A 20,466-nucleotide genomic window follows, 5' to 3' on the forward strand; every position below is an offset into this window, starting at 1 on the left:
AAGAAGGTGGCCATAGAGGACCCAGGGGACAGAGAAGACGTTGCCCGACAAGGTCCGCGGTCACTGGATTGGGACACTAGGTGTGAGGTGCAGGGAGACGGCCAGAAGGAATACACAGAAGGGGGTCCCGCTATGTACTCCGGAGGTGCCTGACGGTTGGCTGAACCCCTCCCTGAGTAAGCACAGGACGACGTGGAAAGTTACCCTGGCCCTGGTAACTTGGAGTCTGAAAATCTTGAGTAAAACCCTGAAGACTGCACCCCACTGTCTCTGTCAGTTATTGCTGCTGCGCCATCCCCTGCACTACACTGCACCACGAGTGCTACTTCATAACAGCAACATCCACACTGCCCTGGAGCTAAGCCCTACCTGTGGAGAGCTAAACCAACTCTGCTGCATTCACACCAGCTCCAGAGGACCAGCTCCACAGTGGTGGCTCCCTTTAGCCGCATACCACAGGTGGCGTCACAAACTGTATATAAAAACTATAAATCCCCTGTAAATATACCCCTTTTGATTGACCGTCCTGGGTCACGGACCGGGTCACCGCCACTGTGACATCTCCCCTAACAATGACCGGCCTGGCACCGAGTACCCCACGGCCCAGGGGGCGCGTCACATACAAGGGACAAATACCTCCACACAATGACTAGGCCATATATTTCCACCACATAATGACCGAATAATAACACATACAAGGAACAAATATCGCTACACCATGGCCAGATCACATATTACCACCACATAGTAACCAAATAATACCACATACAAGAGAGAAACATGGCCACACCATGACCAGCTCACATATTCCACCACATAGTGACTGACTACTAAAATACTGATCATAAAAAAACACAATATTAATATTACCAAAACTATTATTATATACAGGAGCTCTGTACATAGTATACAGTGTATAGTGTCAGTGTACAGGTAATACAGTTATCACTAGTGACATTATACACAGGAGCTCTGTATATACTACAGTGACTCAACAGTGACATTATACACAGGAGCTCTGTATATAGTACAGTGACTCAACAGTGACATTATACACAGGTGCTCTGTATATAGTATATAGTGGTATAGGAGAAATAGATCCAGCTCACCAAACATCCAAAATTTAAAATTAACATTTTTTTATTTTATATACGTATATAAAAAAAATCCATCTTGATAGTGTGAACAATCAAAAATCCATATCTGGAATTAGGGAAACATGGGATATAATGCTGATTACCATACGCGTTTCAAACAGCACTTGTTGTTAAACTTGTTATAAATCTTGGTATTGGACTGAAGCCGCTGGAGGGTGAGCCAGCTAAACCCCTTTTTTTCTGTATATTACTATGTAGCATATAATTTATACTGTGATTGGCTGGTGGCTTTTAATTATTGTCATGCAGGAAGCCAGTGACTTTCCGTACAGCAATATATTTCAATTGAATGTGTGTCCTTGGATCCACATTCAGTTGAAAATTGCAACTGTAATGCAGCGGCTTGCGGCCCTGTGTGGGACTCCACTAGCCTGGAAGGCAGAGGATGGATCCCCTGGCATTTGAGATACCAGTAGCCCTTGAAGGCACGGAGGCCCCATCTGGGAAGCCTAAAGCTGCAGCTGTGGCAGAACTGAGCTGACTGAAGCAGCTACAACCCGGCAAAGGTAAAAACGCTGCTTGATGTGGACATTGATATTGTTACCTTGCTGAAAGCTGTGCTTGGAGACAAGTGGGCATATCTGTCACTGGAAAGGCTCTGGGATATTATGTGTAACATGTCAGCGAGCCACTGAGATGGACTATGTTATGCGCGGTTTATGAGGTGTAATAAACTGCTGGACTACATGTTACCGGAAAAAAACTTGCATATGTGCTTTAATTGACCCGGTGAAGCGAGTACCCCAGCGTGATGAATAGCGCTACCTTACACAACTAAGAAAGTTTGGCCTGAACCCAAGAAAAAGAAAAAACACACCAGAGAAGGAATAATAGGAAATAGCAAAATGTAGCTCCTGACTGGGTAACATCTCATTGAAAACGAGTGTCTCGTGTCCAAATCGTTTTTTGACACTGAATATTGAAGTTGAGTGTCCTCTAAAGATGACATGGAGGGATTGTCTGACCTAAAACGTTCAATCTCAGACAGATCCAAATTGGAGCCAGATGAATCAATGTCGGTAGAAGTAAAGTTGAAATTCACACAAATCCTCTTTTGATAGTGATTCTTGGTCCTGTTATTTTTTAGGACAGATTTACGAAGAAATCATTGCTAATTGTGCACCTGTTTTGCTTTATAATTTTTATAATGCTTTATCATTGGCAGCACGGTGGCTCAGTGGTTAGCATTGCAGCCTCGTAGCACTGGGGTCCTGGGTTCAAATCCCACCAAGGACAACATCTGCAAGGAGCTTGCATGTTCTCCCCATGTTTACGTTGGTTTCCTCCCACACTCCAAAGACATTCTGATAAGGAATCTAGATTGTGAGCTCCAATGGGGACAGTGATTAATGTCTGTAAAGTGCTGCAAAATTAATGGCGCTATATAAGTGAGTAAAATAAATAAATAGTCCTCTAAATCTCGATTCACTTGTTCTACCTCAGCCTTTCACAAGGATTTTTTGGATTTATTTTTATCAGGTGACATGATTCATTCTACTATATGTCGTAAACCAATTTTGGGGAACACTATTCTCACAGCAAATAGCTGTCACCCAAAATGGACAATCAATTTCATAGCCAATGGAGAATATTTTAAACGTAATGTTCTACTCCTGACTTGTTCACTGAACAATGTCAAATTGTTACAACTAGATTAAAGCACAGAGGTTACCAAAAATCTATTCTCCAAAATGCCATGCAAAAGGCCAATAAACTACCACGTACAGTGGTGGCCAAAAGTATTGGCACCCCTTCAATTCTGTCAGATAATACTCAGTTTCTTCCTGAAAATGATTGCAATCACAAATTCTTTGGTATTATTATCTTCATTTAATTTGTCTTCAATGAAAAAACACAAAAAGAATTGTCCTAAAGCCAAATTGGATACAATTCCACACCAAACCTAAAAAAGGGGGTGGACAAAAATATTGGCACTGTTTGAAAAATCATGTGATGCTTCTCTAATTCGTGTAATTAACAGCACCTGTAACTTACCTGTGGAACCTAACAGGGGTTGGCAATAACTAAATCACACTTGTAGCCAGTTAACATGGATTAAAGTTGACTCAACCTCTGTCCTGTGTCCTTGTGTGTACCACATTGAGCATTGAGAAAAGAAAGAAGACCAAAGAACTGTCTGAGGACTTGAGAAACCAAATTGTGAGGAAGCATGAGCAATCTCAAGGCTACAAGTCCATCTCCAAAGACCTGAATGTTCCTCTGTCTTCCGTGCGCAGTGTCATCAAGAAGTTTAAAGCCCATGGCACTGTGGCTAACCTCCCTAGATGTGTACGGAAAAGAAAAATTGACGAGAGATTTCAACGCAAGATTGTGCGGATGGTGGATAAAGAACCTCGACTAACATGCAAACAAGTTCAAGCTGCCCTGCAGTCCGAGGGTACAACAGTGTCAACCCGTACTATCCATCGGCGTCTGAATGAAAAGGGACTGTATGGTAGGATACCCAGGAAGACCCCACTTCTTACCCCGAGACATAAAAAAGCCAGGCTGGAGTTTGCCAAAACTTACCTGAGAAAGCCTAAAACGTTTTGGAAGAATGTTCTATGGTCAGATGAGACAAAAGTAGAGCTTTTTGGCAAAAAGCATCAACATAGAGTGTATAGGAAAAAAAAGAGGCATTCAAAGAAAAGAACACGGTCCCTACAGTCAAACATGGCGGAGGTTCCCTGATGTTTTGGGGTTGCTTTTCTGCCTCTGCCACTGGACTGCTTGACCGTGTGCATGGCATTATGAAGTCTGAAGACTACCAACAAATTTTGCAACATAATGTAGGGCCCAGTGTGAGAAAGCTGGGTCTCCCTCAGAGGTCATGGGTCTTCCACCAGGACAATGACCCAAAACACACTTCCAAAAGCACTATAAAATGGTTTGAGAGAAAGCACTGGAGACTTCTAAGGTGGCCAGCAATGAGTCCAGACCTGAATCCCATAGAACACCTGTGGAGAGATCTCAAAATGGCAGTTTGGAGAAGGCACCCTTCAAATATCAGTGACCTGGAGCAGTTTGCCAAAGAAGAGTGGTCTACAATTCCAACAGAGAAACTCATTGATGGTTACCGGAAGCGGTTGTTCGCAGTTATTTCGGCTAAAGGTTGTGCAACCAAGTATTAGGCTGAGGGTGCCAATACTTTTGTCTGGCCCATTTTTAGAGTTTTGTGTGAAATGATCAATGATTTCATTTTTGCTTCATTCTCTTTTGTGTTTTTTCATTGAAGACAAGTTAAATGAAGAGAATAATACCAAAGAATTTGTGATTGCAATAATTTTCAGGAAGAAACTGAGTATTATCTGACAGAATTGCAGGGGTGCCAATACTTTTGGCCACCACTGTAAATAGCTGTTACACAAATCTAACTAATGTGACCAAAAAATATAATTCTTCTATCCCTGTGTTTTCTACTAGTTATAATTCACAATTTAGTGCAATAAAAGATATTGCTGCTAAGAACTTACCTATATTGTACCAGGATCCAATTTTAAATACCATGTTACGCCCTGGTATAAAATATGTCCCAGGTAGAGGTCAGACTCTGGGTGACCTTCTGTCTCCCAGCTTGTATCATTCACCTTTAAGTAGGGATTGGCTTGCACAAAATGGCTGTTTTAACTGCGCTGGAGCCAAATGCAATATGCGTCAACATACTGCTGAAATCTTTAAGGCAAACTCAACTCCTGTGCAGCTAAACACTTTATTCAAATGCATCAGAGCAATTTGAACTCCTTTTTGTTTTTTTCAGAATCGAAAGAGTCAATAAGCCTAAAAGAGGTGTTAAATGGAGAAAGCTACTTCTAAACAAAGAAGCTTTTTGGATTCTTAAAGCGAACACTAGATATCCCACAGGTATGAATTACCGCAGGGACCCTATGTATACTTAAGGACTTTTCTTATTTCTTGCTTTTTTTTCATATTGTTTTTGCATATTCTGATGTCACTAACATGAGTGGGGCTTTTGGATTTTAAAGGAAGCGGTTGTATGGTACAAATACGCTATGACTAAGACTGCTGTGCGGTCGAATCACGTCAAAGGACCTCTGGTACTCTGTGTTTGTACTTTTTTTTAATGAATATGAAATAAAGTAAGTTTTTCATTTTTCAATTGGATCTATTTTTTTCACTATTTTTTGTCTCTTTTTCCTTTTTATAGTTTAAGTTTGTATAGACCTTTTAAAACCTGTAGGTTGCCTGATCATATTGGGCTTTGATTGCTTATTACAATCTTTCAATATTTATATTTATTCATTACAAAAACATTTACAACTTACAATGCAGTCTACAATTTTGTAGATATGAAATATGTTTGCACTTTTCATGAGAAGAATTTACACCAAAATATTCCAAAATGTTCAATTCAATGTGAAAGATATAAAGGAGTTTGACAATGTATGGGAATTTTACCAAGTAAACCATTCTACATTTAACAATTATAAGGTACTGCGATGGGGTCATCTGTGGCCCCAAGACAAATTCAATCAATTTCTTTGTCAAGAATTTAATGCATGCAAACATCCTGTGTTTACATGCAATGTATGCAGTTATGTCCAAAGCTCCCCCTAGTACTCACAACGACATGAATTTAAGGAAAAACATTCAAAAATTATGCGGGCTGTCCAAAACGTAAAAAAAAGCACATAGGAAATGGTAAAAAAAACACTAAGAAAAAAACACTACAAATTTACAAAATGCCAGAAAAAAGGGGAGATACTCGAAGCATTTTTCGCTTGAAATACAGACATTTTTGCCACCCAAAAAAGATGTTATGTGCACATACCCTAATAGTAGGTATACACAGCTTTTGGATGGGCATTTAGAAAGATTCTGCTCTGAAATCCACATAAAAAACACTTCAAATACTCTTTGAATAAGCTTCCAATTTTCTGATTTTAAAGGGGAAAAGCTCCTATACTGCAGAGAGTGCTATTTTTCATATGTGTTTTGGAGCATTCCCCATTAAATCAACCGGAAGCTTATTCAAAGAATATTTGAAGCAATTTTTTTCATGTAAATTTTGGAGTACAATCTTCTTTTAAATACCCATCAGAAGACTGTGTGAATATACCCTACTGAGGAAGAGGTCAAAGAGGTTATGAGTGTGGTGCTTACTGCCAAACATTTCACAACTCCCGTAAACTTAAATAGAGAGAGTCGCAGGAACGGAAAGCTACCTGTCTATTTCACACTTCTTTCTGGAGTGTCAAAAGGATCAAGAGACCTCATTCTCCTGAATTATGAGGCATCCAGAGATGTCTACACAGTGCAACATTAGACTTTTCCTGTTTCTGCTCCTCAGCTGCCGGCCACTACTGTTCTTTGTGGAGGCTGCTCACATATACATAGTTAACCTGTCGGACAAGCATATGGTTGGTGTTCACACAGAATGGCCACAGCTTTTGCACCCCTGAATTAGAGGATTATCTGGTGTTCTTGAGGGCCAGTCTGACTTAGTCTAGAGCAAAGGAGATACATTGCCTCCGTATCGGCTTTTTCCATATCTGCCCTTTCCTATTGCTGGAATTGCTCCCCAGTATCTGACTCCATTTAAGATATCAAAATTATACATATTTAGCCTTGAAAGGTAACATGACGTAAAGAATAACTGAAAAGGGAAAGTTTTTGTAACTTACTTGCTGTGTGCAAATAATTGGTGAAGTCTCCGTGCATTCCTCAACAAGCACTGTGTCCAGGCTTCCTTTGTATAAACCTTCCCTCCTGCAGGTGATTTACATTGCATTCAGTCTCCAGTATGATAAACATCTCCAAATCAATAGCCCGTGCTATAGTAATGTAGGAATACCGGTTATTACCCAGATTTCAGGATTCTTTCTTTGTTTTCCAGTTTTGCAACACACTTAGATCAATAGGTCATAAGTAGTGATGAGCGAGCACTAAAATGCTCGGGTACTCATTGCTCGGGTCGAGCACATTGGAATACTCGGGTGCTCGACCCGAGCAACGAGCCCAATGTAAGTCTATCGGAAACTCGAGTATTTTTCAGGCGGCTCCCCCCGGCGGTCTGCAGAGAGCCTAAAAATTGGCCAAATCGACGGGAACAGTGCTCAAATGACATGGGAACAGCATGGGGAAGACCCCTGGAAGCATTTCTGACCCTCAGGTCACTGCTTTCAACAACGTTGTCAGAGTATTACGCCACTTTTACGGACTCACAATAAAACATACAAAAACGAAACCAAAATGGATTTTCCTGGGAAATATGTTAAGCAACAATCTTTCCAGGGTAATGACTTGTATATAAGGCAAAATAAATAACCAAAACCAAAAATACTCCTCCACACCTTGGGCTATGTTCACACGTAGCATTTTTGATGCGTTTTTGCACTTTTGAATTGCTTTCAACCAAGACAAATGCATACACCAGGAAATGTCATTTTAACATTTTACCACCTTATCTGGCCATGTGGTGTGTGACACATCATCAGACACATGCATACAGTGCTGAAAAGACATGGGAACAGCATGGGGAAGACGTCTGGAAGCATTTCTGACTCCCAGGTCACTGCCTAAAAGTGTGCCCATCATAAGTGATCCTCGGCGCATGCGAAGATGCCACCCGCCATGCACCTGTCATTGCAGACTTGCAACAATCACCGTCCATGTCTTTGTCCCAGTGCAGCGTTCAGTTGTCCCTACCCCATCCCTTGGAATGCAAGCGCAAGTATGCAGCCGGCCACCCACCCACCCACAGGCTGCAATACTATACTGTCAAATTTTTGAGAGCTGCTTGCACTTGAAATGTGGCCTTTTAGGCTCGTGGAGGCAGTAGTTGTCCACAATCTTATGGCGGCATCGACCTGGTATCCATACTCGGTCCCCAGACGCCACTATTTCTCCCGGTATCGTCTCTGCCTTCCACAAGCACGGGTCCCACAGCATTACCCCTACCCTCCCCAGTGCAATTACTGGGAAGGACCGCCAAACCACAAATACGTGGACAGGTGAATGTGGCCAGTGACGATACGGAGCCAGTCCACAGCTTTTTTGCTGAGTTGTATTTCACCACAGCCATAATCTTTAGCTTGGTGAAAGGACTTGGGAAACCATATCTACCCAGCTGTCATTTCTCCCAGGATGTCCTCTAAAGCTGCTTTCACTTGAAATGTGGGCTTTAAGGCTCATGGAGGCGGAAGCTTTTCATAAACTCATGCCGGCTGCGGCTGGGTGTCCATACTCGATCCCCAGCCGCCACTATTTCTCCTGGTATCGTCTCTGCCTTCCACAAGCATGGGTCCCACAGCATTACCTGTACCCTCCCCAGTGCACTTACTGGGAAGGACCGCCTAACCACAAACACGTGGACAGGTGAATGTGGCCAGGGACGGTACGGAGCCAGTCCACAGCTTTTTTTGCTGAGAGTTGTATTTAGCTTAGTGAAAAGACTGGCATAGAGGGAAACCGTATCTACTCTGGGTGTCATTTTTCCCAGGAAGTCTTCTAATTCAGCTTGTTGCAGAAGCAATGGCAGCTCGTACAACATCAACTCGCACTTGTCGGTGGTGCTTTGACACACAAACAACTTTCTTTGCGCATTTAATTTCATTGGGCAATGGCCTGATCTGCAATGCGGTTTGAGAAATAACATGCATAAGCACATCCAATGCACATTAAAAAAACGCAGCTATAGAGTGTACGGGAACCTTTCCACACACTTTTCTTAGCCAGGGAAGCTTCTCGGCAGGGATGGACGGACCCACCAGAAAACCGGAGACTCCTCCGGTGGGCCTGGCTTCTCCTTCAGGAGAGTTCATAGTGCCGAGGTGAGGCCATGATGATGATAGAGACCACCATCTGCTTAGTTTTCTGTTACTTGGAATGCAAGCGCAAGTATGCAGTCAGCCACCCACCCACCCATAGGCCGCAATACTAAACTGCCAGATATCTGGGCAGCTGCTTGCACTTGAAATGTGGCCTTTTAGGATCATGGAGGCGGAAGCTTTTCACAACCTCATGCCTCCTGTCCATACTCGGTCCCCAGCCGTCACTATTTCTCCCGGTGTTGTCTCCGCCTTCTACAAGCGCGGATCCCTGAACATTACTGCTGGTACATTTCTGTGGCAATCTGCTTGCCTCCTACAAGCCTGTAATATTTCCAGTAAACTATGGTACGATGCCATGATATTAGCACTGCCCCCAGTACCAGTAGCGAAGCCATCCCCAATTTCCTTCTCAGAAATTTTATTTGGTAGACTGAGTGGCTGCCCAAATACATTAGTTTCTCACAAAGGAGCTGAAGATAGAGTGGCAGTAGGTGCAAGTTTCTCCAGCCTGTTACATATTAGAGGGTGAATGGCAGCACATTGGATCAGTGGTTAGCACTGAAGCCTTGCAGAGCTGGGATCCTGGGTTCAAATGCCAGCAAGGACAACATCTGCAAGGACTTTGTATGTTCTCGCGCCGTGTTTGCTTGTGTTTCCTCCTCAGTAAAAAAGCAGCCATAGAGTGTCTGGGAACCTTCCCACACACTTTTCTTAGCCAGGACTGCTTCTTGGCAGGGTTGGACGGTCCTGCTAGAGAATCCTCTGGTGTGCCCTGGCTTCTACCTCAGGCAGTTCATGATAGCGCTAACTTTGCAGCTGCTATGGGGCTCTTGAGCGGGGGAGAAAGGTGAGCCCTCATAATCAAATCCTCTGGTGGGCACAATGTTTTTCAATCTGAAACAGCTTCTCAGTGGGAGTTGTATTTCACCACAGCCATATTCTTTAGCTCGGTGAAAGGACTGGCATAGAGGGAAACCGTATCTACTACGGCTTTCATTTCTCCGTCACCAGGTTCCACCCATTGTCACACACGACCATGCCTGGCTGTATGTTCAGCGGTGAGAGCCATAGATCAGGCTGCTGTGTTACAGCTTTCAACAACTCTGCAGCTCTGGGCGGTTTGTCACCTAAGTATTAAGCATGTTATCTTCAGCACAGCCTGTTGCATCTTGGCCAAGGCAGTGCTGCAGGTGCTGTCAGCTTGTGACTGATGTGGTCATTTCGGAGATGGAGGAGGAGGTGCAGGAGCTGAACAATGTGATTACATTGAGGTTAAATTGGCGACGCTGTTTTTTATACTAAAGAAAGATCCTATTGTTTTGGGTTTTTTTACGTTATTTTTTAAGACAAATGCAATCACCGGGAAATGTCATTTTAACATTTTACAACCTTATCTGGCAATGTGGTGTGTGACACATCATCAGACACATCCTGTTTCAATTATGAGGGAGGGACTCTTAAAGTCATAAAGCCTATTTTTATAGGGCCATCAGATGGCCCTTACTATTCTTAAAAGGCCAGCAGTTGGCCCTCGCTATTGTTAGAGAGCCATCAGCCGGCTATGCTTTGTTGTTCCCATTATTAACAAGTGGGTCTCCTATACTGTTATTGCGTATCCAGTGACTGCAAGGGCTGCCAAGATTTGAACGCAACCCAATACCCCTTTGAAGACACATAGAGGAGGGTCTCAGTAAAAAAAATGTTCCCATTGTAAAGGAGCAGGTCTCTCATAGTGGCAATGCCCATGCTGTGACTGCAAGGGCTGCCAAAATTTGGGAAAAATCACACTAAGAATTTAAAGACACATAGAGCAGGACCACAGTAACGACAAATTCCCATTAGAAAGGAGAGAGTCTGCTCTACAGTTATAGGGTAAACAGTGAGTCCAACGACTGACCAAATTTGGGAAAAACCCCACTAAAAATTTAAAGACACATAGAGCAGGGCAACAGTAACAAGTACGACATGTTCCCATTAGAAAGGAGAGGGTCTGCTATACAGTTATAGGGTAGTCCAGTGGCTGACCAAATTTAGGAAAAAACCCACTAACAATTTAAAGACACCTAGAGCAGGTCCACAGTAACGGCAAATTCCCATTAGAAAGGAGAGGGTCTCCCATAGTGTTGGCCTATGCAGTGAATGCAAGGGCTGCGAAAAATTAGGAGGCACTCCAATGCCCCTTGGAAGAGACTTAAAGGGCCTCATAAAAAAATGTTCCCATTAGAAAGGAGCAGGCCTCCCATATTTGTAATGCCCACGCACTAAGTGTATGGGCTGACAAACATTTACCCCTGGAGGGTATACATAAACATACTGTATAATAATTTTTTTTTACCTGCATCATAAACACCCTTTAAAAAAATTATGTGGTGTTGCATCACGGACCACGGTCACCCTTGTGATATGGTGGTGGAGGATGAGGATGAGGAGAAGGAGGAGCACAACAGCAAATAGCCAAAATCAGGAAGCTTAAACCCATGTGTGGGTGTGAAGAGGTGCATGGGAATACACCTCCCAAAAAAGACACTGGATTTGAGTTTATGTTACGCTGCTATCATTCGGTGTTGTTGAGAAATCTGGCCCAATCCAGCCCTTGTTCATTTTTATGAGAGTCAGCCTGTCAGCATTTCCAGTTGACAAGCGGATGCGCTTATCAGTTATAATTCCACCAGCGGCACAAAAAACCCGCTCTGATAAAACACTAGCGGCAGGGCAGCCCAGGACCTCCAAGGCGTAGAGAGCCAGTTCATTCCACGTATTCAGCTTGGGTATCCAATAATTATAAGGCACAGAGGAATCACGGACGACGTTGGTATGGTCAGCAAGGTACTCTCTCAGCATTTTCCCAAACTCAGCACTCCTTGTGAGAGTACCCCGCATATCAGGGCCCGTGCGATGGGAGGGTCTGAGAAAACTGTCCCAGAACTTTGACAGTGTTCCCCTACCTCTGCTGGATTGCATTTGTGTCTCCTTGGTTGTTCAATGAACTGTGACCTATGCCTCCAGCGCTTTCAGATTGGAATTTTTTTAATAGTTCCGCAGCAAGGGCCTTCTGGTACTGCCCCATTTTTGTAGACCCGTCCGTCTCAGCAATAAGAGATATAACGTTCTCTTTGCAGCATGGGCCTAAAAGTGTCACCACCAGTAATGACTGTCACCCAAAATATTGAGAACGGAGGGTCATGGAAAAGGCAGCGTAACATAAACTCAGCCATGCGTACCAGACTGCTAACAGGGAAGACTTCCGTGTACTCACCAATAGGATGACTGACCATGCTCCCCTCCTCCTCCTCCTCTCTGTCCTCTGGCCATCCACGCTGAACAGACGTATGACAGTTGTGCAGGTAGTACCATCTCTAGTGCATGAAACTAGCTCCTGTTCTTCCTCCTCCTCTTCCTCATTGTCACCCAATCCACGTTGGGATGAGATGAGGCTGGGCTATGTGTAATCACCCTGTATGGTTCCTTGATCCATCTCATCGTGCTCCGCCTGCAATACATCAATTTGATTGTGAGCAGAGAGCGTTTCAGAAGACAGAGAAGCGGGATGGTGATGCTAATTATGGCGTCATCACCGCTCACCATCTTGGTGGAGTCCTCAAAGTTTTGGAGGATGGTACATATGTCTGACATCCATGTCCACTCCTGAGGTCTTATGTGTGGAGTCTGAACTGAAGCATATTAGCTTCAGCACAGCCTGTTGCCGCTTGGCCGAGGCAGTGCAGCAGTGCTTCCAGCTTGTGACTGATGTGGTCATTTTGGAGATGGAGGCTGAAGAGGAGGAGGAGGCTGAGGAGGATGAGGTGCAGGAGCTGTAGACCGTGGGGGCAACCCTGATTGCTCTAGGGCCCACAATCCTTGGTGTTGGGAGGACGTGTTCCGTCGCAAGCTCCGACTGGGTCCTGGCTTCCACTATGTTAACCAAGTGTGCCGTCAGTGAGATGTACCGTCCCTGCCCACAAGCACTTGTCCACGTGTCCGTGGTTAGGTGGACTTTCCCGGTAACTGCGTTGTTGAAGGCACGGCTAATGTTTTGGGACACGTGCTTGTGAATTGCTACTTGAGAGTATGCAATGACAGGTGCAGGGCAGGATGCTTCTTCGCATGCACCATGGACAAGGGATTGGCTTGCATGCACAACTGCGGAAGAAGCAATGGTGCCACCCGCAGACACTGTTGCTGGACCCTGGGGTTCGGCCCACAAAGTCGGGTGCTTTGCTGCCATGTGCCTGATCATGCTGGTGGTGGTCAGGCTGCTAGTTTTGCCACACCTGCGGATGCTGGCCTGGCAGGTGGTGCAAATTACCTTTTTGGGGTCATTGGCAGAGTCTTTAAAAAACAACCAGACTCGGGAAGACCTAACAGTTGTACTGGCAACCCCCTTTGTGTTGGTGTTAAGGGGAACGGTGGCCTGCCTTCTGCCGGCGGCCACCACACTGCTTCTTCCTGCCTGTTGGGGTGCTCTGTCTCCCTCCCCCTGTGTGCTGCTCTCCTCGCTGTGCATGTCCTCCTGCCAGGTTGGGTCAGTTACTATATCATCCACCACCTCGTCTTCCACTTCCACACTCTGGTCCTCCTCCTGACTTTCTGGCTATTGTGTCTCATCATCGTCCACCTCTTGTGACACTTTCCCAACGTCGCCTTCTTGTGACCATGGCTGCTCAAATATTTGGGCATTGCTACATGCGATCTCCTCTTGCCCCGCTTCAAGTGGACCGGGCGAGAGGCCCGAATCTACAAATGGGAAATTGAACAGCTCTTCGGAGTGTCCAAGTGTGGGATCAGTTGTCTCTGGGCACTCGGCATGGTGGGAGAAAGGAGGTTCAGGGTGAGGAATATGCCATCCAGACTCACAGCTACTGAGACTTGACTATGTTGAAGACAAAGTGGTGGTGGTGGTGGTGGCTAAGTGACTGGAAGCATTATCTGCTATCCAACCAATAACCTATTCACACTGCTCTGTGTTCAATAGTGGTGTTCTGCCGTCCCCTATTAATTGGGACAGGAAGGTCGGGCGAGAAGATGTGGGTGGTTGTTGTGGCACAATTTCAGCTTGCCCACGGCCTCGCCTATCATCACCATCACGTCCAGTTCCCCGTCCCTTGCCACGTGCCTTGCCCATTTTAAATGGAGAACAATGTCTTCCAAGCTCACAATAAATGACTGAATTTGGCGCAAACTTATATGTGATCAGTGTGATGGACAAACCACAGTTTTAAATACCTGGCCTGTAGGTAACTATTATGAACAGAAATCTGGCGTCAATTGCTTCACTGACACACTAAAGCAAATTTTTAATGGAGGTCAGAAATGGCAGTATTTTCTGAAAACGTAAATGTGATCCGTGTGACAGAGAAAACACATTTTTAAATACCTGGCCTGTAGGTAACTATTTTGAACAGCAAACCCATGTTTAAATAGCTGGATCTTTACCGCTGTAGTATGGAAAGGACCTGGCTGTATTCTGCAGTGCCAACAAGCAAATGGCACAGAAAAAATGGCGTTCTCTGGATTGCTTTTTAAACAAATAGTGAGGATTAGGATTAAAAAAAAAATATTCCTGGCCCCTGAGACCTCGGCCTTTTTCTAGAAATATCTAACAGCAGCAGCAGCAGACAAAACTGGAATGGAGCCTCTTGCCCTATGTGCACTGCAGTCTGCTATATGCCCTGCTTGCCTATATACAATGCCTACCTGATATCTCTGCAGATGGATAAGTCCTCAGAAGGACTGTTTGTTGAGATGGATATGTGTCTCTAATATAGTCTGTACACCTACCCTAACTAGAAACAAGCAAATCTCTCCCTAGCTCTGCAGCACCTCTCCCTACACTGTCTGATTCCGGAGTGACTGTGACAAGCATGGCGGCGCCAGGTCTGATATAGACCTGATGACGCTGTGCGGCCAGCCAATCACTGTAATGCCACAGCCAACATGGCTCTAAAGAGCGCCAAACATGCAGGGAGGAGACCCAAGCTCCCGCCGAGCAACCCTGGAAATACTCGGCGAGCACCGAGCATGTCGAGCAGTGAGACGCTCGGGCGAGCACCGAGCAGTAGCGAACATGCTCGCTCATCACTAGTCATAAGTAGTGATGATTGAGTATGTTTTGTTAACTCTTTCACCGAGTATGCTCGGACGAGCACCGAGTATTTACAGCTGCTCGGTGATATGTTTGAATCACTCCCGTGTGCATGATTTGCGACTGTTTGACAGCTTTAATACATGTGAGGAATATGTAAGAAATAGACATACAGTAGAATAGCTGTAACTACTCGGTGCTCGCCCGAGCGTACTCAGCGAAAGGGTTAATAGAACACACTCGCTCATCACTAGTCATAACATATAACATTTTAATATTTTTGTACAATATTTTCACACTAAACAATTTTTATATTTCATATAATAATTGACCCATACACATCCAGTAATTTATCTTGATTATTTACCAAGATAAACTACAGTCGTGAGCAGAGACCTGGTTCTTGTGCAGTAACTCTCTTGTCATGCTTTACAGCCTAAAGGCAATATTAGTCTTGGATGAAGTACAGCAAGAGACTGGTGCAGACTCATTAATTCATTGAATTAATTCCACTGAGCAGGTGCCAAGCGTTGCGTGTCCGACATGTCATTTGCTTTGGATTTAGAAAACATGCCCTAAAATGCCATTAACTGAAATTATTATTAATAATAAGTTGGAGTTGGGACAGTTTTGTGAGGATTTACAGTGGAGAAGTCAGGACCATCTACTGGCAGAGTAACACCCAGTGGACACTTGGCCACTCATTTGCATATCGTGCATGAGTTGTTAAAACTTTCTTATCGTTAGCTAGTCAATTGGGTAAAAATGGCTGTCAGATTGCCTTTAAGCCCTCCCCGTTGAAGCCAATTTTCACCTTTCTAATCAAACTACATTTTGGTAATATCTTTGGAACCCATTTACATATCCCAACGACTCTCAGATTGGATTTTACAATCACAGATTGCACTTTATGTTTGCGGTAAATTTTGATCGATATGTGTTGTTTATTTATAAAAATATTGGAAGCTTCATGAACATTTAGAAAAATTCACAATGTTATGCTCCTAAAAAGGTAGTCATACTACACAATTAATAAATAATATTTACCACATGCCTACTTTATGTCAGCATCATTTTTTTACTGTATTTTCTGTTTGGTTATATTGTTAGAAGGGTTAAAAGTTTATCAGCAGTGGAGTGGTGAAGCACTAAAATGTGAAAAAGCTGAGATTCAGAGCTCCACCAGTCAGGATTGAATCAAACATCATCCATTGGGCATGCCAACTTATGTTTGGTTATTTCCACCTGAGACTATCGAGCAGACCCTGAGAGACCCTTAGGGGCAGTTTGAGAGGAGTCTTTTGCCCCAAATGGAGCACTTCTCTAGTTGTGGCTTAGGGCCATCAGTGGATCCCAGGGCTCGATTCTTGATTAGCTCAAGGACATCTTGCCACGAATTGGCACTGAAAGTAAGTAGAATAGTTTGATTTCCACCTGGGGCAACCTGGCAGGGCAACCTGAAGCCTCTACTTCAGTGAAAGATCTCCATTCCCATTGCTCTGCTCTGTATTGGATGGCTCTGAGACTGCTATAATTTTCCATCACACAGTTTATCCAACATAGTTTCATTTTTGGTGGATATTGGATGCCATGTAGTAGATATAACTGATCATTACTTACATTTGCTTCCCTTTTTATAGCAACTCTTGCTCCTCAATTTGCTGTCAACTATAACTATTGAGACACTAGCTAAATTTTTCAGGAATTTCTATAAGTCTGAAATTATTTTATACCCACGGAAGCCCATAAAATCTCCTATGCTGGTGACTCTGTTTCTTCTATAACACCATTTCAGAGGCACAGCCTCAATTTTTCACAACCTTTGGATTGGATATTGGTCTGCATAGTAAAAGCAGCAATTTGGTGAGTCTTTTCGGAGTATGATCAGGAATCTTCACCAGGGCTGCCACCAGAAATTTCAGGGCCCCATAAAGGCAAAATTTTTGGGCCACCTTGAGACTCCACCCAGGCTCCACCCCAACTCTACCTCCACCCCTCAAACCTTCCACAGTCTCACTGCCCACTCTTGGATAAACTCCACTTCTGCACCACATCCTCACCAATCACACATTAACAGTTCTCATCGAATACCATATCATATACATAGCCATCAGTTTTTGTTTTGGCCAAAAGATTTTTTAAGCTGCCACTACGACAAGACAGACTCTTCTAGCAGGGCCCTACATACAAGGGACAAATACCACCACACCATGGCCGGATCACATATTTCCGCCACATACTGATGAAATAATAACACATATGTGGCGCCCCTGAGGGTTCGGTCGCCACAGAGGCATCTTACCCAGAGGTGTAGTATCTCACTCTCAGGTAAGGAAGGAGTACTGTCTGGGACCCTAACACCTGAATCCAACACTCACTACTCCAGACCAGCTGGAAGGGCAAGATGTGTCATGCTTCCTTCTGAGCCCTGTCCCTGGCTGGAGTGGGGGGAACCAAAGTAGGGGGTACCATGTAGTGGGTGTGGGTGGAGGAAGAAGTTCAGGGGAGCACTTGTTAGGAGTAGTATAAAGAGGGAAGCCATCTTGAGAGTGTGAGCAGTCTGAGAGGAGAAGTAGAGGGAGCAGGAGCTCTGCTCAAGAGGAGGGCCTAGAGAGAGGCCCACGACAGCCTGAGGAGGAGAGGAGCACGATAAAGGCTCCAGGGACGTGAAAGGGACCCCAGGGGTACGGGAAGTGCTGGAGGCCACCCGTATGCCAGAATCTGCCAGGGGTTGTAGGGGTCAGGTCGCACAGAGGGGACCGGTCCCTAAACTAGCAGAGTTATTTAAGCCTCAACTAGGAAACCGGAGGCTACAGTATTTCAGGTACTGCAGCCACAATCCACATCTGTCTCACCAAGAAGGTGGCCATAGAGGACCAGGGGACGGAGAAGATGTCGCCCGACAAGGTCCGCGGTAACTGGATTGGGATACTAGGTGTGAGGGGTGTAAGAGGGTGACCAGGACCTGGTCATGCACCTTTTCTTTGTGTGTGCACATAATGTTATATCCTGTTTTAAATGTGAACATGTGTTATGATCAATTGTCTGATGTGTCAGTTATAGAGTCAGTATAGGTTAGTGCAGGTAGGGTATTAGAATAGTAGAAGAGTAAGGCTAAGGGGGGCTCTATAGCTTAATGCAGATGTAGTTATAAGTTAGGAAAGTGTTAAGGGGTTTGGGAGCTGCTCAGTGTGGGAGGAGCAGGTTCAGTGAAGGACTGAGATCTTTTTCCTGGTTGCAGAGAGTTCTAGAGAGAGATGTGAGGAGAGAGAAGTTGGTGGTCCAGGGGACACCGGTGACACAGCCTGTCCAGCAGCAAAGAACCAGTATTCAGATATTCTGAAACAGACATTTCCTAAACGTTCGGGACCTACGGTCCACAGGATCCACAGAGAAGTGTGTGTCCAAAAGCCTTCACTGAAGGGGAAGTCGGACGGGAAATAAACAGTACGGGATTCTTAGAACTGCGAGGGTCTCATAGGCCAAGAGGGTCCGCTATGGAAGGGATAGTTCAGGACAAACGGACAGTGAACATCAATACGTGCGGTGTATCAGACGGTAACCCTGGAAAAGTATGTGATCAATGCTACATGCTGTATGAAGTTGATTTCAAGTGTTCCAGTAAAGTTCTTTTTTTATAAAACACAATGAACGTCCCTAAATGTGTGTTCAGCGGTTCCTGAGGTGGAAGAACCGAAGACAGCAGAGATCTGCAATCAAAACGTGAGGGTTCTGCACCACACGCACAACACAAGAGAATTGGGACATTTATCTTTGTCAGGGGACATGGGTATGGGAACCCATAAGCTTCTCGCCAAAACTACTACCCTGAGGTTCTTACAAAATTGGCGTAGTCAGCAGGATGCGAGTTCCTCGCATGAAGAGAGCGGGGTGGAGAGGACCCGCGGCACAGATGAGGCGCCTGAAGATAAAAAAATGAAACAAAGAGAATTGGAAAGCGCACGAACCAAGATGGCGGATGATGGTGCAGAGTCTGGCGATGGTTCCGCCCACCGTGGGCGTCCTGAGCACAAAATGGCACGGAAAACGGTATGACATGGACGCTGGGCCAGACTGAGACTGCGGCCCCCTGTGAGCGGTATCCATCCACGATGGGCGCGGCGAAGAAAGAAGAAATTCCACCTACCATTGAAGATCCCAGAAACAGAGTGGGAAGAATTGGTGAAGGTGGCTCCACACACGAATGGGCAGAGCCTAGGATGAGGACCCCTTGTGCTGAGCAGTACGGCGCCATTGCGAGAAAAGACGGTGAAACAGCGACAGCCTGGGAACATGTCTCGTCGTGGTGGCTTCGGGTGAATGGAGTGGAGCCAGCGCAGGGAGCGCCAGGGGAAGGAGGAGCACCCCGGCGGCCGCTGGGGAGTCTTTGATCTCCATGATTACCCCATAGAGAGCGGCTTACCGTTTGTACCAAGCTGGTATCCCTTTCACGATCTGCTGGGGGATACCGTCTCTCTGGCGGAGGTCCAAAAGGGGCTCGTGATCACAAGCTCAGGAGAAAAAAACCAAGTAGCAGTACAGGATGAGGCGGCCAGAGAAACAAAGGCAATGGTGGAGCCAGCAGATGACAATGAGCCACTTCCGGTGTCCGTGGCGGCGGTGAGTCTCAACGAGGGCCATGTCTCCAGCCCCCAACCCCCTACTTACCAAGAAATGGTGAGAATCCCCGGAGAAGAGGAGGCCCGGTGGATCGCCGGGGTGATCGCCGAAAAGAAGAGGCGGGAGCGCCTCATCCGCGAAGAGCTGCGGAGGCCGGGAGGAGGAGCAATGTCCGGCCGGATGACTTGTGGCCTAGTGCGGCACTTCGACTTGTCCCGCGGCTATGGTTTCTTACAAGAAGCAGGGACCAGCAAGAAGGTCTATGTAAATAACGGATCGATCGATGCTCACGGTCCCTTGCTAGTGGGTAGCCAAGTTGAGTTCATCAAAGAATATGGGCCCCGAGGTCCATACGCGGTGGCCGTCAGTGTCCTGCCCGAGATGGTGGAGCAGGCGATGAACCAGCCTGTGCAGCCGACTGTGGTGGCTGCAGTACAGCTGGCTGTGGGCCAGAGTGAAAGCATAAACCCCAGACTAGGATCTCCTGCGCTGGAGTCACTGGGAGCGATGGCCGGTTCTCAAGGGAGCGTGCGGTCGGAGTCTCCGAGCTTATCAGCATCGGAAACAAGGAGCCAGAACAACAGCGGAGGATCAGTCTCCAGTGATTCATCCTCTGGGACCACCATCATCTATATTCAAGGCCAGGGAGTGGCCCATTACGGCGGTCCCAGGGGAATCCCAGAGTGAACGGCTACTTTAAAAGTATCTGGTTGTGCTAGTTGCACGGGAAAAGCAAAAGGAACTGTTCTGCGTTCCTAGGGGCAGGAGCCCCTGTTCAGCCCGGTGATGACTGGAGGTGGCCATGGATGTGGTCACT

The 20,466-nt window shown here is 45.5% G+C and overlaps 1 protein-coding gene and 1 long non-coding RNA gene across 5 annotated transcripts in view; one reads left to right on the top strand and one right to left on the bottom strand.

Moving 5' to 3' along the window:
- Positions 1-20,466, bottom strand: part of LOC141166956 (beta-1,3-galactosyltransferase 2-like) — a 346,293-nt gene that overhangs the window by 313,937 nt on the left and 11,890 nt on the right. For all 3 annotated transcript variants that reach the window (XM_073654195.1, XM_073654193.1, XM_073654192.1), the window contains exon 2: positions 6,800-6,884. The gene's annotated coding sequence lies outside the window, so the exon portion shown is untranslated. The remainder of the gene's footprint in view (positions 1-6,799; positions 6,885-20,466) is intronic.
- The window catches only part of LOC141166958 (uncharacterized), a 57,040-nt gene continuing 41,398 nt past the window's right edge, over positions 4,825-20,466 (top strand). For both annotated transcript variants that reach the window (XR_012251367.1, XR_012251368.1), the window contains exon 1: positions 4,825-5,018. This is a non-coding gene — a long non-coding RNA (uncharacterized lncRNA). The remainder of the gene's footprint in view (positions 5,019-20,466) is intronic.

The sequence above is a fragment of the Phyllobates terribilis genome, unplaced genomic scaffold, assembly GCF_046119375.1.
Source record: "Phyllobates terribilis strain yellow unplaced genomic scaffold, ASM4611937v1 Scaffold_11__3_contigs__length_659146591, whole genome shotgun sequence".
Lineage (NCBI taxonomy): Eukaryota > Metazoa > Chordata > Amphibia > Anura > Dendrobatidae > Phyllobates > Phyllobates terribilis.